At 43.4% G+C, this 6,088-nt stretch overlaps 4 non-coding genes across 4 annotated transcripts; all 4 read left to right on the top strand.

Moving 5' to 3' along the window:
* The first annotated feature begins 1,128 nt into the window (after positions 1-1,128).
* On the top strand, positions 1,129-1,202 carry trnan-guu (transfer RNA asparagine (anticodon GUU)). Its single transcript has one exon. It is a non-coding gene; the product is annotated as a tRNA-Asn (tRNA).
* Positions 1,203-2,562: 1,360 nt separating this feature from the next.
* Positions 2,563-2,634, top strand: trnan-guu (transfer RNA asparagine (anticodon GUU)). Its single transcript has one exon. It is a non-coding gene; the product is annotated as a tRNA-Asn (tRNA).
* A 954-nt stretch (positions 2,635-3,588) lies between these two features.
* trnan-guu (transfer RNA asparagine (anticodon GUU)) lies at positions 3,589-3,662 on the top strand. Its single transcript has one exon. It is a non-coding gene; the product is annotated as a tRNA-Asn (tRNA).
* A 1,903-nt stretch (positions 3,663-5,565) lies between these two features.
* Positions 5,566-5,779, top strand: LOC130521318 (small nucleolar RNA U3). The gene has a single exon (XR_008949285.1). It is a non-coding gene; the product is annotated as a small nucleolar RNA U3 (small nucleolar RNA).
* The last annotated feature ends 309 nt before the right edge of the window (positions 5,780-6,088 follow it).

A 6,088-nucleotide genomic window follows, 5' to 3' on the forward strand; every position in this document is an offset into this window, starting at 1 on the left:
ATAAGCAGACACTAAAGGCCAAGAGGCAGTCTTGCACTAGCAGCTGTGTGTTGCTGTTACTTGGTCCTTTAGTGGCATTATAATCCAGGATCATTTGTGGCTTCTACCAACATGTCCAGATTTTGCACACATGTTCATGACCCTAAATGAGGAAATGTCACCAAATTTCATGAAGAAAAAAAAAGAAAAGCCAGCACTTTGGACAACACAAAATCTGAAACGGGTCATAACATAATCTGAGGGTTAATGTGATTCTCTATATGGTTACACTTAAAGGGTTTTCCTTTTTCTTAAGTACGTACATTTGTGTTTAATTAGCCTGTTCGGGTTGACAGTACAACTGATATAGTAACTTTGCTTGGTCGTAAAGAGTCAGGCTTACAGAGGTTTTTCCTCTTTACATGTAACGGGCGTGTTTTTCTCCACCTGCCAGTTCCCGCGTTTCTGCAATTCTTCATCCACTTAAAGGTGGATGGAGGAATTTATATTGCTGACCAACACGCATATCAACCCCTTGAGATTTTCAGTGCCTTTACTGCCTTGACCTACAACGGTCCAATAGGGCTATATTTTCAAGCTCAGTCCCCAGCGAGTTCAGAACTGAAGAAGCCACCAAATTTCATGAAGAAAAAAAAGGATAGGCAGCACTTTGGACAACACAAAATCTGAAACGGGTCAAGCTGACCCTTAACATAATATGAGGGTTAATGTGATTCTCTATATGGTTACACTTAAAGAGCTTTCGATTCAAAGGGAAAAGCTACGCCCTTACTGTAATTGAGGGCAGAATCACTGTATCTAATAGAGTTGTAGGCATTTGAGTTTCAAGATTCTGAAATGTGTCACTTCCTGTGTAGACCACACCCACTTTGCAGGAGTCTCTATGGGGTTCATTCGCTCACAGTAGTCGGTTTTCTGTGCCAATCTCTTCGCCAAACACATACGTCCCGTTCTAATGTCACGTCGGATTCATACATCCCTGTCCAATGTGATTTTAGTTTCCAGCCAAACACATAAGTTCTGTTCCAATTTTGACATTGAATTCATACGTCCTGTTCCAATTTCATAATGTAAGGTAATGTGTGCATGCCTGTGTGGGGGATGGGTGCCTAGTTCTAGGCGCACATGGTCTCTGTGGCGCAATTGGTTAGCGCGTTCGGCTGTTAACCGAAAGGTTGGTGGTTCGAGCCCACCCAGGGACGACCATTTTAATCTAGAAGGCATTTTGCATCAGAATCTTCCAGGAAATTCAGAATGAAAACCCATTTCACTATACATTCAGCATTAAGAAGTTGAAACCGTCCCTTGGTGGGTCTGAACCTGCAATTTGCAGAATAGAATGTTAAATTCTCCCATGTTTGGCAACACCACACACCACATCAAAAACTCCCAAGACTTTACGAAAACTACATCCAGAAGAGACCATGGTATCCTACGATGTCACGTCACACTCTTCACGCGCATCCCCACCACCACCAGCGCCACAGACACCATCCACAAGCACCTTATATTGGACAAGAATCTTCCAGAAAGAACAGCCTTAACACCGGCCCAAATTTGCACCATGCTGGACCTGTGTTTGAACACCAGCTATTTGCAGCACAGAGAAGGCTTCTACAGGCAGAAACATGGCTGTGCCATGGGTTCACCAGTATCCCCCATAGTTGCCAATCTATACATGGAGAAGGTGGAGTCCTTCACAGGAACTGCACCAAGCCACTGGTTCAGATATGTGGATGACACCTGGGTCAAAATTCAAATACAACAATTAGAAGTGTTCTTGAATCACCTCAACAAAACAGAAGAGCATGTTAAATTCACATGGGAAGATGTAAAAGGAAACAGTCTGGCCTTTCTGGATTGTGCAGTCAAGATCACTGAGGACAGAAACCTCACCATCAAAGTCTACAGAAAACCTACACATGGCGACCAGTACCTCCAGTTTGACTATCACCACCCAACACCGGACCAAAGAAATGCCCACCTCATCCCAGACACCTGCCACCTCTTCAGGTCAGGACTCAGCAGTCCACTTAATGATGTTTGACACTTAGCATAGTTAAGAGTAATAAACTAATACAATCCCTGCAACATCTTACATTTAAAGGAGAGCGGGTACTCCTTTGAGGACAGCCATGTACAGGTACTGGCCAAAGAAGACCACTGGTTTGAGAGGGGTGTCAAGGAAACCATCCATGTCAAATTGGAAAAACCTTACTTAAACACAGGTGGTGGGCTAAGGCACTTCCTATCACCCACATACAATGCAGTCCTCCACTCCTTCCAAAAACAAACCCAACGTTCACACCATTTCAGGAGACCTGATGACTCACCACCTTGTGAGCCAGCAGACAAAGGGGAGACACCTCAACTGAAACTAGGTGAACGACCCTGCCAACGACTCCCGGGTGACCACCCAGATCATTAGCACATATAAGTTCTGTTCCAATTTGACACTGGATTCATACGTCTTGTTCTAATTTCACATAAGATTCATACTATATGCTGGGTAATGTGTGCATGCCTGTGTGGAGGATGGGTGACTAGTGATAACCGCACAAGGTCTCTGTGGCGCAATCGGTTAGCGTTCGGCTGTTAACCGAAAGGTTGGTGGTTCGAGCCCACCCAGGGACGACCATTTTAATCTAGAAGGCATTTTGCATCAGAATCTTCCAGGAAATTCAGAATGAAAACCCACTTCACTATACATTCAGCATTAAGAAGTTGAAAACCGTCCCTTGGCGGGTCTGAACCAACGACCTTTCGGTCAATGTGCGCACGAGCCCATTGCACCCCAGAGACGAATGAAGCAGCTAAAAGTGGACGTGGCCTACACCTAAAGAGACAATAGAAAACCCTGAATCCGAGAAGTCGTGCGTAGCTTTTATTTTCAAATCATGCTCGAAAAACATACATGCATTTCTCTGGTTTGAATCACAGAAAAGCGGATTTGGAGATGCCAAAAAACGTCCACTGGTGGGCTTGAACCCCCAGAATAATTTAGAAGGCAAACTGTGTTGAAATTAGCCCTCTTCTTCAAAACTGACTTCAAACAGTTTTTAATGATGTTTGACACTTAGCATAGTTGAGAGTAATAAACTAATACAATCCCTGCAACATCTTACATTTAAAGGAGAGCGGGCACTCCTTTGAGGACAGCCATGTACAGGTACTGGCCAAAGAAGACCACTGGTTTGAGAGGGGTGTCAAGGAAACCATCCATGTCAAATTGGAAAAACCTTACTTAAACACAGGTGGTGGGCTAAGGCACTTCCTATCACCCACATACAATGCAGTCCTCCACTCCTTCCAAAAACAAACCCAACGTTCACACCATTTCAGGAGACCTGATGACTCACCACCTTGTGAGCCAGCAGACAAAGGGGAGACACCTCAACTGAAACTAGGTGAACGACCCTGCCAACGACTCCCGGGTGACCACCCAGATCATTAGCACATATAAGTTCTGTTCCAATTTGACACTGGATTCATACGTCTTGTTCCAATTTCACATAGGATTCATACTATATGCTGGGTAATGTGTGCATGCCTGTGTGGAGGATGGGTGACTAGTGATAACCACACAAGGTCTCTGTGGCGCAATCGGTTAGCGCGTTCGGCTGTTAACCGAAAGGTTGGTGGTTCGAGCCCACCCAGGGACGACCATTTTAACCTAGAAGGCATTTTGCATCAGAATCTTCCAGGAAATTCAGAATGAAAACCCACTTCACTATACATTCAGCATTAAGAAGTTGAAAACCGTCCCTTGGCGGGTCTGAACCAACAACCTTTCGGTCAATGTGCGCACGAGCCCATTGCACCCCAGAGACGAATGAAGCAGCTAAAAGTGGACGTGGCCTACACCTAAAGAGACAATAGAAAACCCTGAATCCAAGAAGTCGTGCGTAGCACATTATGCAATTGATTCCTAAGTATCATCCATGAAAAAACATACATGCATTTCTCTGGTTTGAATCACAGAAAAGCGGATTTGGAGATGCCAAAAAACGTCCACTGGTGGGCTTGAACCCCCAGAATAATTTAGAAGGCAAACTGTGTTGAAATTAGCCCTCTTCTTTAAAACTGACTTCAAACAGTTTTTAATGATGTTTGAGCATAGTTGCATCATAGCTGCATCCAGGATGTTCAAGGTGTGGAGCTGTACATCCAGACAGGCACCAAAAGAAAGTTAAAAGAAAGGCTGCACCTGTCAGTACAACACCCAATGCCCAAAATGCGTGTTCGCAGTGGCAGATCTGTCCTGCTCCACCTCCTCCCTCAATTGTGGATGCTGGCACAGGTGAGTAGTCAGGTGCCCATGCTGGTTACTGTACCACAGGCAAGGTAATGGTGGCATCCAGGAAATGCACCACAGACTTGCTGTAACAAACGTGCTATACATTTAGAAACGTGCAGATCAACCCTGAATACTGTCACAGAAAACATTAAAGTACTTTAGACACACAATGAAAAACTGAAAACTGAAAGAAACATGAAAAAGTCAGTCAATAAGTAACATATCCAAATACGCAAAGAACGACGACAGTGACTAAAAACAAACATCACAACTCGTACGCATCCATTACTGAACTTGGATAGTGTACTTCCAGTTGAAAATGGATCACCCCGGCACTGCAGTGCTGCACAGTGTAGACGTTTGGTGCATGACTGAAATGGTCTTGACAGAAAGTCACTTCTCCGCTGTTACTACAATAACCAGAATGCCTTGCACTCATAGTACAGGAAACATCAACCAACCTCAACCCCATAATAATAACGTTAATTTCAACACCGTGGAGCCTTTCTAACAGGCACTAGAATGAAGAAGTACAATGGGGTGACGTGGACAGTATTACCATTTTCCTCCTAACCAGTCAGGACAGCCGGCAGGACGACCAAACTAGGCCAAGCTGGTTTAGTTACGATAACCAAGTCTTGCAACTGCTGACTGAATGCTACCATCAGCCATGGAGTGGCCTTTGAAATATCGTGTGAGTAATTTAATGATATAATACTGATTATTCCAAAGAGTTTGCAGTTCTAGCTATTAACCGCAAGATGGCAATGGATGACCACTGACCACATTGCTGATAATGCAAGAACACGTTTGATTTCTGTTAAATACGTGCTACTGTGAATGATTTCATTATTATTTACACACAGAAATACATAAACGCAGCTTTAAACGTGATCCCACCCGCGTGAGTGTTATCGTTTAAAGCCGACCGTTTCGTGCCAAACACGAAAAATAAGGGGGAATTCGCAAGATGCATTGTGGGTATTCCGTAGAAAGCTACCTTTTCTGTTATTTCATCATTCGTAATGAGCTTTAAATGAAAAAAAAATTAACATGTTTAGCCAGAGTATTTTTATGTTTTACTTCATTTGTCTTTCAAAATACATATGTACATATTTTCAGGTTTTCGTCGACTTGATGATGTCAAAAAGTCAAATTTTCGCCATTGGAATACCCATGATCCTCCTGCGTAGTCTTGTTAATTATGTACCATGACAGAGAAAGGTATCGTGGACATACTTGCCATTAGACCGAACGAAAAGGCAACCAAGACTATACTTTCAGGGATCATTTCTATAGTTTGTAACTTGAGGATGAGTTTCTAAAGTGTTGGTCTCGCTAACCACGATGAAGAGCTGCTGATACTCTTTCCTGAGCGCGAAGCGAGCGGAGAATCCTGATTCTTTCATGTGTTCTCCGCTTTTGATGACTGTTCAGCGTCTCCTTCCGGGGACTTTGAGGGAGGAGTATGATCAGAGTGGTTATTATCATTGTCAAAATAAAGATCAAATTACTTTTCTATATGGTTATTTAAAGGCAGCTAGGCTCAAATATTTATTTTTAGTACGTGCGTCTGTGTTTCCATTTTACGTGATTGTACGACTGATAAAGTAACTGCTTGTCGTAAAGAGCAGGCTTACAGAGGTTTTTCTCAGTACATGTGACAGGTAGGCGGGTTTTCCTCCACCTGCCAGTAAGACCACTGGAAGAAATTCAGGCGCTCAGTCGAGATGTCCTTTTTCCAGTTTTCTGTTACAACTGGAGAATTTCTATTCGCGTTTCTGCATTTCT

The sequence above is a fragment of the Takifugu flavidus genome, unplaced genomic scaffold, assembly GCF_003711565.1.
Source record: "Takifugu flavidus isolate HTHZ2018 unplaced genomic scaffold, ASM371156v2 ctg869, whole genome shotgun sequence".
NCBI lineage: Eukaryota > Metazoa > Chordata > Actinopteri > Tetraodontiformes > Tetraodontidae > Takifugu > Takifugu flavidus.